The sequence below is a fragment of the Pollachius pollachius genome (assembly GCF_949987615.1).
Source record: "Pollachius pollachius genome assembly, chromosome: 12".
NCBI classification, from domain to species: Eukaryota; Metazoa; Chordata; class Actinopteri; order Gadiformes; family Gadidae; genus Pollachius; species Pollachius pollachius.
The window spans coordinates 5,529,139-5,541,638 of record NC_136945.1 but is presented as its reverse complement, the minus strand read 5'-3'; positions in this window follow the sequence as shown (position 1 = coordinate 5,541,638).

Genomic DNA, 12,500 nt, shown 5'->3' with positions numbered 1-12,500 from the left:
GAGATAGAGGGAAAGATATTGTTCAGTATTTGACTTGACTTTTTCGTGCTTTTGCAATGTAAATCTACATTTTCCATGCCTATAAAGCCTGTTGAATCTTGAATCTTGAAATAGAAAGACCGAGACTGAGAGAGAAAAGATATAGACAGATAAAAAGGAGGAAAGAGAACGTGACAGCACCGACGATGGTGAAGGCTCTTTTGTCGCGGTGTCAGGGGAGGTCCGTGGTGCTCAAGGCTGGTGTCAGGGTGTTGCATAATGAGCTGATATTGGGTTGGCTGGATGGAGGTGGGTGGGCGGGCTGTCTCTCAGGGTGTGTACCGCTGTTCTGTTCGGACCGGTAGATTGGCAGAACACTGTATGTGTGTGTGTGTGTGTGTGTGTGTGTGTGTGTGACTCAACGGCGCCACCAGGCCAGGCCCTGCTGTAAAAACACAGCGCCCCAGAGGGAGAGGCAGGCAGCCGGCCTGGCGGAGCCCAGGGCGGCCCTGTCTACCGTGTCCTGGCTCGCTGGTGGCCTCTCTCCAGCGCTGCAGAGCCAGGTCTGTGGGGGCGGCTGCCTGCAGCCCACACATGAGCATTAGTATGTTTTCATCAAATGACCTCATCATGTCCAATTCAGACTGTTCCTCTGTGCCATGACATAATGTGATGAAAAGATTTAATAAGAAATCAGGTTGTGAGATTTCATGTGTGTGATTATATTTGTGTGGGTGGGTGCATCTGTCATCTAGTTCAACGCCTCAACCCCTTAACACACTTAAAGGAGACTTTTTACCATGTCTGTGTCTGTTTGTGTGTGTGTGTGTGTGTGTGTGTGTCCCAGCATCCCCATAAAATGTTTGTAGTTGTGTTAGCTACAGTTGTAAACTTCTCAAAGTGTGTTAACCTAGTTTTGTAACCAACCCTAATACACCTGAAATGTATGTGTGTCTATGTGTATGTCGTGTCTGTGCAGGCCTTGTGCGTGTTTGTGTGTGTGTGTCTGTATTTCTATACGTGTGTGTATATGTATGTGTGTGTCGTGACTGTGCATGCCTTCTGTGTGTGTGTGTGTGTGTGTGTGTGTGTGTGTGTGTGTGTATGTCTGGTGTTTCTGAGGTCGGTCCTAAAGCCTCCAGTCATTTCACCTTGTAATGTGAATCACTTCAGTATTCAGCAAAGCTTAAGAAAATAGCCCTAATAACAGCTCCATTGGAAAGCATAACACCAATCCAGGACCACGTTTTGCAACAGATTGCAGGTTCCTCTCCCTGGGCAAAGCCGGCCGCCCCAACACCTGTGTCTCCTGCTGGAAAAACACTGACGTTCCATTTAGAAGATGAGACTGTGTGGGTGTGTGTGAATGTGAGTTTGTGTGTGTTTGTGTGTTATGACGCAGTCTGTGTGCATGTATATGTGTGTGTGTGTGTGTGTGTGTATTTGTGTGTGTGTGTGTGTGTGTGTGTGTGTGTGTGTGTGTGTGTGTGTGTGTGTGTGTGTGTGTGTGTGTGTGTGTGTGCACGTCTTATTAAGGTCATGGGAACCCTGACTGACGGGTGCGCTGGGCCGCTGGGAAATAATGAAAAACAAACAAAGGGACTCGATGTTGACTCAGCGTGAAGACTTCCACAGGTTATTACTGTGCTCATCTCTCTCTCACTCTCTCTCTCTCTCTTGCTCTGCCTGGTGTTGCTCTCCCATTACTGGACTTTTCTCCTGGAGTTTATGTAATGTGAGGCCATGCCCCCCACTGACACCAGGGGTGGTGGATGTCAGATTCCCTTGTTATGTCCCATTGACACGTACAACTCCACAGAAGAGACGGACAGGAAGAGGCTAGTTAGCAGTAGGCACAAACACTAATCCATCTGAGCTGGGTCTCCCCCTTAGGGTAGGGGTCAATTCATTTTCCATTCGAGTGAATGCAAAACTGGTAGGTTACACAAGAGGAGGGCCACCTATCACCTATATCTTAGAAGGGTAAACACAGGTGAAATGTACACAAATAATTTTGGACCCAAAATCAGTGCCCTGGTCCAACATAATGGAAAAGCGCCATAATAAAGGTTTTTAAACCTTAACCTGTTTTTACAATGACATGGTAAAATGGCTTCTGTGAAAAGGGGAATTTTTGGGATTAATGATAAGAATAGAGGTCGTTTTAGGGGTAGTAGTAGAATTAGTAATAAATAAGAAGTATGAGTAGAGTTACTAGTATGGAAGAAGAAGAAAACATGGTTGCTGGTGATATAAATATCAGAATATGCTGTTTCATGGTGACCCTAAACTCAGTTCACCATATTTTGTGTCAGCGAAATCACTGAACGATGACAGATCGAAGTCAGTACAACTATTTCAAGTGCGTCTACGGTGCAACGTCACACACATCTCTTATCCATTGGCGCCCTCCTGTGTCCACAAAAATTATATCACATGATGTTCGAGAGACTCGCCGGCTCCTCACTAACACAAACCGGTATTTGAAAGAATGGATGACCATTTTTTGAGTCTTTAAAAAAACACCTAGTTCCTTTAAGCTTTGGATGTCAAAGGTTGCATCAGTTAAAATAAAACGTGATCTAAATAAAACGTGCGCATTAGCCTTTATTTTTGTAGATAACCCTAAGATCGCTAGAGGGCGTAACAATACAACAAGATCGCTATCCTATAACGACAGGCCTACCTGGCTTTTAACAAGACATCGAATCTTTTCATTTATTTTTAATTGCCTTTTAAAGAGTGTATTCTTTGTTCATCAGATACATACCTGGAAATGTAATTATAATTATCCACTATCCATTATCCACTCCGTGGCGTCGTTGTTTCGGGCTATGGCTCGGGGAGTGGTTAATGTTCAAAACGTGGTTTATTCAGAGACACAAGGTAAACAAGCTTGCACTCTGGAGTTGGTTCATGAATCATCTCTCAAATACAGGTAAATATTCAGTGTATGTTGGTAAAAGGTAAAATGTCGGTCTGTCTTGGCCTGTAGGGCGGAATGGCATAGAGTCCATGCTTGTAGGGTCTGACTTATCTCAAACCTATAGAACTGTATGGTGTTGTGTCATGGACCTATAAAGAAAGTAGCTGTGTTGTGAAAAAAAGAAAGTGTTGTGTTGACCACTCTATGTGTACTGTGTAGATGAAGAAGCTATTCAAGACTGGTGTTAGCGCTACACATGTGTGGTCCAGTGAGGTACTGAGGTTAGCTGGAATCATGTGGTCTCAATAAAGCATTGACTAAATTAATTTACATCAAAATCTGGACAGCTGCTAGAAAAATATAATACTTTTTCTGAGAAATACTTTGAAGGTTTGGCCACCTACAACCCCAAGCTATTTGGCCAGTTGGAGTATGTGTGTGCTAATAGGACAAGCCAAACATTGTACTAATATAAAATGGCTCTCTCCCTGTCTCTCCAGGTCAGTGTGACTAGTTGTTGTGTTGTACATTTGGGTCAAATGTGTCATAGTCTCTATTCTTTATAGGACTCATCTGATGAAGTATGAACAACCTTTCTTTGGATGTCCTCCGATAAAGGTTAGGTCTTTTTATGTTATAAAATCACAGTATGCGCACAAATATGTTGCTGAATATGAATGACATATTATCAATTTGGTCACAATTAACGTATGTCGACATTAATTAACCATAAATCAGTCCTTAAGTAATACAGTAATAAGCGTGAACTACATTAACCACTGTTAATTAACAGTGAACTAATGGTCTTGTAACCATTTACTTATGGTGTTAGTGTTATCTATTGGTGTTTATGTTATCTACGGTATTATTTTATACAATATTTGATAGGGCTACGGTAAACACACTTTCCTTATTCCTAACTCAGACGCCTATGCTAATGCTGTATGTGTGCTGCTAGATATGTAAATACTTATTACATCATTTACTAATATTAATGATTGGTTTTAATAGGTGACCCTTATTGTGAAATGTGTTACATTGTATTTAAAACTAAATGCTATGAAATGCTACATAAATGGTTCATTATAGTAGCCCTTGTGATCCCAAATAAAACTCTATGAGGTGCACACTTCAAAGTCAGTCCAATATATGTATCCTGGAGTTATGCATTTATAAATTATAGAGGAATGGTGATGCAGTTGATATATTCATAATTATATCAGCCATAAAATATAAAGTCCATGAATGAGCCCTTGAGCAGCCCAAGAGAAAGACAAATTAATTTGTTCATTACAAGAATATGAAAGTAGTTTCTCATTAAGATGCTATCTTATTTACCCCTCCGTAAACTACTCCCTTGGCTTCAGCTAATACAAGGATCAATTCAAGAGGATATGTCCTCAGGCAATGTTGGAAAACTAACACACATTGATGACGTCATTTAGTTATATTGTAGGCCTGATGGTACTCTTGCTCTTGCGGCTAATGGCTACTAAACTAATTGAACTAAAAAAACAGTGGGAGAGAATGCCGTTTAATTCACCAATTAATTCCTGCTTCAAGTGCAGCTCATCACGTTTCCTTTTTAAATAGAATAAACTTCCTAGATATAAACTCTGCTTGATGATGAACCTAACCGTTGCCATAACCTTTACAATAACCACAGGTAGTCGCTATTTTTAGGTATGGTCCATCTGTCATGCAGACATGTATCACTCACTAACCAGAGCCAACGCTCATCTCAACACCAGATGTCTCCTGTGCTTCATATACAATATGGGCTTTCCTCATCTCTTCGCTCCTATAATTGTTTCTTGTCTCCTCACTCTTTTTTCTCATTTCCTCCATTCCGCTCTTTTCTCTAGCTCTCCTTTCATTTCCTCTCTTCTGCTCTCCCTCTTGTCCTCTCATTTTGTTTCCCACCTCCCTATGACTTTCTCCTCTCCTCTCCTCCCCTCCTCTCTTCTCTTCTCCTTTCCTCTTCGCTCCTCTCATCTCATCTTGTCTCCTCTATGTTCTCCTCGCCTGCTCCTCTCATCTCCTCTCCTTACCTCCCCACCTCTCCTCTCTCTTCCCCTGTTCCTCTCCATCTCTCCTCTCCTCTGTCCCCCTGTTTTTCTCCTCTTCTAACTTCCCAACATCCCTTTTCTGCTGCTCTTGTCCTCATCTATTCTCGAACTGCCTTCTAATTTCCTTTAGCTAGAAAACGATTTTCCTTTCTAATGAGCCTATTGTATTCATGCATCCCCCCCTCCTCTGCCCCCCCGCCTCATATACTGACTCACCTCCCTTCACTCTCCACCCTCCACCCTCCTTGTCCCCCGGGGCAGAGGCTTCTGAAACTAACCACATTCTGCTCAGAACCATTTAAAGACATATCCACTTTGCCGCTGAGGGGGACCAGGCCATCAGAACAGCAACTGACTCGCAGCCTGATGGAAAATAAAAAAATGTGTTAATGACGGCCATGCCTGCTGAAATGGCGGAACATTTTTCTCCTGTCAATTAGACCTTGGTTAGTCCGAGGCATCTCGCAACTCCCCGCTGAGCACAATGTGTGCCATCTCCGGGGCAATACTGCGACCGTGTGAGTGACTCATTCAATTTTAGCACCCATTGTGCGTCCTCGTTTTTAGGGTTATTTCTGAGAAAACAAATGAAGCGTTGTGTGTATGTTTGTGTGTCTGGTGTGTGTGTTACACGGGTTAGTAGATGTATGTAAACAATGCGCCTGGGTGTGTGTACCTGTATTTGCATTGTTGATGTTTCATTGACATACACTAAGACAGTTCATGTGTGTGTGTGTGTGTGTGCTTGCTGTCTAAACTCTGTATGTCTCAATGTGTGTGTATGTCTATGCACATCCATGTATGTCAGTCTTAATGGGTATATGGTTGCGGATACATTGTCTGTACGGCCCCTAACGAGCATGTGTGCGTCTAGAATATGTATACACTGCGCACACATATGCATCTGCGTCTTAATGAGCACGCGTGTATGTACGTGAGGATGTATCCACATATCCGCCTGCATGTCCACTTTGGCCCTCCTGTACCAGTTCTATCGATAGGATCCGCAGCAGTGTGGCCCCTGATTAATGGACGTGGCATTTGGCTGCGCTGGGTAAATGCCATCGCCCATGCTGAGTGCTTAGTTAATGGACGCCTGCCCGTGGACACCCCAGCACCCGTTTATACCTTTTATTGGTTGTACTGTTTCCCTATCTCCAGCCCTCCATTCTCTGCTTTCTTCCTCTCCTCCTCACGTCCTTCATCGCCCTCGGTCCTCTGCGCCACTCCACGGCTCTCACTGCGTCTCTCTCATGGTAAGAGGTGAGTGGAAAACAAGAAGGAGGCTTTGTGTGCAGACCCTCCGCTGGTCCTAGTGAACAGGCTAGCGATCCACGCGGCCCATTGATCCTATTCTCACCGCGGCAGTTCACAGGGGCCCGCGGGTCGAATCCCTCCGCTTCCCTCCGCTTCCCTAATATCAGTTCAATTAGGTGCGACGCCATAGGCGGCAGGAAAATGTCCTCACCTCCCGAGTGCCAAGGTCCCTCAAGACACGCACTCGAGAAAGGGGAAGGGGGGGGGGGGGGATATGCAGTATTAGCTTCCTTCTCTCAAGTGAATGACTTTACTCTGTCTTAATGAGCTCTGGTGACGTTGCGGGTGGCTGGGTGGGGGGGGTGGCAGTGTTTAACTGTTTGGCGCATTCTGGAAAGACAGACCCAAATTGGGACGTAGCACCGAGGAGAGCTCCTTAACTGCAAAATTACCTTCTTTCTTGAGCTCCGACGCCATTGCTGACACACAATTACTCTCACACAATTTCATCTTGTCACCGCCAAATGAGAACAGAGGAGCGAGGGAGAGATGGAAAATCCTCCTTTTTTCTGTGTTGGGGCGAGGGGGGAGGACTAATTCAGAAATCAAATTAACGGCTGTGTGATGTTGTCAGTGGTGCCTTGGAACACCTAACACAGTTATGCAAATGGTGCTCCATCCGGATATGGTGCGTCGGGATTTGACAGGATCTCGTTTCTGGATGCCACAATGGCCAGAGAATACCACTGGTGCGTATCGGAGTTGTGGCGAGCGGTGTGGGTGTGTGTGTGTGTGTGTGTGTGTGTGCGTGTGTGTGCGTGTGTTGGTGTGGAGGGGGGGGGGGGGGGGGGGGTTCATTCAGTGTGATTCCAAGACAGCTCATTAAGGGAGATGCAGGGTGTCGCCCGAGTGCCAGCCTGCCCTGGCCCCCTCGGACAAACAGCAGCATCATTTGTCTCCCTGCGTGGGCCCCATCTTGCCTGACATCCCTCCCAGCCCCCCAACACCCGTCCACAAACACCCTCGCCCCCCCCACCCACTCCACATCAGCTCTTTTCGTGCTCCCAGCGAGGTCAGCGGCATCTCCTGACTTTTTGTTTTAATATAACATGTCAAAGATGATTTCGCACAATTCATCATTCCCCCCCCCCCTCGCGGGTTTGTGTGTGTGTTTGGAACGGAGTGCGTGGCACACAATTTAATCCTCCCACTTCTTATCCCCTGCTTACAGCGCTGTTTTGTAAGTGTGTGGGTCTCAGAGTGTATGTGCGTGTGGTAGTCCTCTGGGGGGATTGCGTATAGAGAAGGCTGATGTAAGGGGTAAAAGGCTGCGGTCTAGAGTCCTCGGCATGATACGGGCTCAGCTACTTATAATGCCATTCACTACCTGTCTCTTGTGCAGCGCATTGTGTGGTAAACGAGAGACTTTACCCTTGAATCTTCTGACTTGAACCAGTCAGAACATGCTGTCCACTGTTGATACTTTGTTCAATGCAGGCTCTTTTTGGTCCTGTCTCAGATTCCCACAAAGTATTCAAATATCGAAAGGTTGAAACGGAGTGCTGAGAAAGTGTTCAAATGGATCTCTAGGTCACACCAGTAAGCTGTACCAGCATGACGATGGTGTACGCAGTAGCAGTGGTGCATGTATGACAAGCTATTTTAATTAGACCGCTAGTCTTTTGTATGAGCAAGCACGCCTCTCATTATTTCAGTGAATCCCTCTTGGTCAGCCTTAGTGCAGACTGTGCTTGAGCCTGTTACAGCTTGTCTTCCCAACCAAACTAAAGTACACCCTGGCCCTACGTTGGATGAACTAATGGGGATGTGTTTACATGTTGGATAATCTTGGATTCAGCAGTCCTACTACTAACTGCAAGGGGAGGAGTTACGCCCTGATGCTAGTATTTATTATATTAATTTGAAACCTTTAAAGACACGTTTTTTCTGTGTTTCTAAACAAAAATGGAACGAAAAGCAAAACGCCCAGTTAACACAGATTTGAGCTCTTCAGTCATCAGATTTAAGGTATTAGTCTGAAGTCTGAGTTGTGAGACTAGGTTTTGGAGGATCGTGTAGCGTCCACACTCTGCCGAGATGCAATCACAATCACCTCCTGAGGTAGCCTGGCCAATCAGATCACAGATTGCAGTAGCACCTGGCAGGTATACTTCTCTCGGTTTCCCAACTTAGTATGCAAATAACTGCCCGCATGATTTCTTGGAAGGCATACCAACAATCTGAAAACGCAGCAGGTGTCCATTCTGGCCTCTAGAACAAGGCAGGCTGGCTCCCCTCAAGATGATGGACAGTTCCTCAGTTGCGCGGTGCTGCATTGCGCCAAATACAGCCCATACAGCCAGCAAAGAGGAGAAAACCAGGAAGAAAATCCATTGCATTCATTGCAAATTCATGAATCCTGATGCTTGTAACAGGTCCTGACGCCACTGTCAATGATGCAAAAATTTCCTTTTAAAACAAAGCCTCTACATATTGTATCCCTATGGATACCCGCAGGCTTATGTTTTTCAGGCAGTTCATAGTCAATTTGAAGAAAAACAGTTCACACACACACACGCACGCACACGCACACGCACACACACTCACACACACCATTCATAGACAAACAACTACCACGGCTATCCTTCACTGGGCTGTTTTGCTCCATGCTGCAGCAGACCTTACCGGACCTCTTCTGCACGCGTCTGGACTTGTGTGCCAGGGAGTGTGATTGTTTGTTTGCAGACACAGGAAGCTCTATTAAAGGACGACTAAGGTGCTCGACCCCTACAACAAACAACTCATTAATTATTGAGGAAGCCAAGCAGTGCTTCCTGCTAATCTACATTTTGCTTCCCGCAATTTATAATTCAGACCCCCCGCCCTCTCATCCTGGTAAGCGAGTGTAAGTGGGTGTGTGTGAGTGTGGATGTTGAAGTGGAGTAGGAGGGCATGGGGATGTGTACCATTACTGTCAACACCAGAGTGTACTGTGTTGACTTGAGCGTACCTGTGGATGGGAGTGAGCTGTACGTGCAGACAGCCTAGCAGGGAAGCCCAGGCTTAGTCTATCATCAGCGCTGGATGCGGTTTTAGTTCCTAAACACAAAACTGCAGGTTAATGGACACTTGTGGATGGATTAGTTGCCGTTGAGTTGTTATTACTATATTTGGGATAGTGTTGCAAGCAAGCAGACTTCGCCCTGTTTCTATGGAAATGATTATGGGGTGATTGTCGTACTGTGTAACAAGAGCTTTGTTTGTTTTTCCTCAGTGAAATGCTGATCTGTTAATGACTGGGTGTGGGAACACTGTAGCACACACCGGTAGTACCACTGTCATCACCGTTGGTAAATGTGTGTTAATCCAGCAGTCCAGCAGGAGAGTACTATGTTATAGCAGAAGTTCTAGGGGGAGACGGCACAGTTACACATTGTTCACTTTTTTTCCTGAGATATTCTACTGAAGAGAAATAAAATAAAGAGTGGATGAACCTTATAGAGGGGATTTTAGTATGTGTATTTCTACAGTGGCCAGCCTACACAGTGTTGATTTGAAAAAAAGTGCTGGCCAAGTTTGTGTTAGACCCCCCGCCTCCAGGAACATTATTGGTCAAAGCAAATGTGAAACGAAAGAAATTGCCACGCCAACGTTCACAGAGATTTGAGCATGTCTGCTGTTAGAACTCTGATTTGACATGATGTAGAAATCCGGGTCATGTTTACCCATCTATCCCAATCACCGATGCTAGCTTTCTTTCCTGTTCCTTACAAGTCGACTAACTCCAGGTTTTTGGTCGTCTAGGGTAAATCAGTTCCCATTAACAGCAGAGCAGCGGTGGTACACTGCAGAGGAGAATGTGGCGCTGGCGCGCGGTCACAGTGGCACAGTCAGATAGCTGCGGGCACTAAAGAGCGCCTGAGGTGAGCTGTTGTGCACCACGGGTGGGAGGAGCCTGAGGCCTGAGCTCCTCCTGGAGGGGGGGAGAAGGGTTTGCATCGTCTGAGCAATAATTTCAGTGTAATTTGTTAGAAAGGCCAAAGCGATCCGTCAGTTATTAATGAGTGAAATGCTCTGTGAGAATGTCTGTTCCGGTTGAATGCACGCCTGCCTCTGTATGAGCGAAGTTCCAAAGTTTCGACTGCTCACCGCCTCATATCTGGCCTATCAGGGCCTCTCTTCCCTTATTGCTTCATGGAATACATCTTTCCTGTCAATCACGAGTGCGCAAATTAAACACTTTTCAATGGTGGTGAAATGTAATTTAAGACTAGTCGATACAATTACATGAGACAATTCAACAGACATACAATCATGAAGTGTGAACAGTAACATACAACAACATACAAAGCCATCCAATCATATAATACATCAAAGATATCAAAGGCAAAAATAGATTTCCCGCCCCCCGGACCAGGATTAAACAACAGCTAGAAACATAAACTACTTCAGCCTTTCATGAATGAATATTACGCTCTACGGGATAGAGGACGGCTTGTACCTTTCCATCCTGTGTTGTGGGTCTTGGTACTTCCTCCCTGAGGGGAAGAGCTGGTACTCTGTGTTCAAGACATGGGGGTGGCCCCCACAATGCTGTCAGCCAGCCTCAAGACTCTCTGCCCGGACTCACAGTGGAACATCTGTGCCACAGGAGCACCAACAATGTAACCCATTCAGAAGGGGAGCGATCACAGACGCTTTTCTTTGGTTGATTCAAAATCTCTGGCTCTCTTCTGCTCTCTCTCTCTCTGTACAACTCTCAAATCTTACCCACAGCACCTTTAAACCTCCCAGTGCTCATATAGGTCTCTGTTATTCAACTTAATCAAAATCTGAGCGCAAATCTAAAGTTAAAAGTAGGTGATTCAACCTCAATCACTTTGCTGGCTCACTCATCTTCACGTCTGTCTTCCCTTTTAGCCTTGATTACCTCCTCCTTGGGTTCCACACTGTGACACCTAGCCCCTACCCGCTGCTTAATTACCTGTACTTTGTTCACTGTAAGTCGCTGGTTAAAAGCATCTGTTCAATGAATGAACAGCAAGTGGTAGCACACTGACAGCCCACAGGTGTGAACAGGTGTTGTCTGGATGTCCTCTAAGGCTCCTGAAACTGCCAGTCCACCAGGTGGCACTAAGGGGCTGTCACACTTGAACACACTTAACACTGAAGACTGTTGGTTTCAATTAGCAGCTTTTCCTAATTATAGATCCTTGCATTCGTCATGAGGTTGAAGGTCAGTTGTCTGTCCCCGTGCTGGTAGCCCAATTATCCTTCTTTGAGTCCTTCATTTGTGGAACTACATTAAACTAATTATCCTTCAATAGGAGAAATGATATACATTATAAATGGGTTCAGAATGTGTCACGGTAGCACACAAGAGGATGAACCGTGACAAGTATCTGCGTTCGCTATTCTCGGACTCCTCCCACTCACACACATTCACAACCAGACAATGTTTTAAAAGTCATTACAAATTTGTGTTGGTGCAAAACAAATAACCGCAGGGTGCCTTGTTAGACAAACCTACAAGCGCTTCCTGCCTAATCAGTGTGGCAGATAGCGCCGCACACACGCTGTACATTATGAATGCTAATTACCAACCGTCAAAAGGGCTTTGGCTAATTAGCCAGGGACGTGACGTTTATTCTGCCCCAACTGAGGCTTCTGATCTCTGGGAGCGCAGAGCTCAATGGAGGGGGTGCTGGGTGGCTCTTTGATCTCCATGGATCCCACGGTCCTTCCATAGAGGCTTACCCATAACTACGCACCCTTGGACCGGTCACATTGAAGGAATAAGTGTGTGTGTGTGTGTGTGTGTTGGTGTGTTTTTGATGCATGAATGGGTTGGAGTGATTGTGTATTTGTTTGTTTGTGTTTGTGTCTGCCTGTTTTTGTGTGAGAGAGTGTTTGACTGTGTGTGTATGTTTGTATTGTGTGTGTGCGTGTGTGTGTGTGTGTATGTGTGTGTGTGTGTGTGTGTCTGTATGTGTGTGTGTGTGTTTGTATTGTATGTGTATGGGTGGGAGTCACTGACTTAGTTTGTGTTTTGTGTGTGTGTGTGTCTTCTGGATGCCTGCGTGCATGGGTGAGAATGTTTTGTGTTGGGGTGTATGCACTGATTTGTGTCCCTGCGTGGGCGCACGCATGCGTAGTTGCAAGTGAGTGACAATGTCTTTCTCTGTATCTGTCTATGTGTGTGTTTGTTACCTTGTGTGCACATGCATTTGTGCTTCCTGTATCTGATCCGATCCGATCGGCTGCTGTGA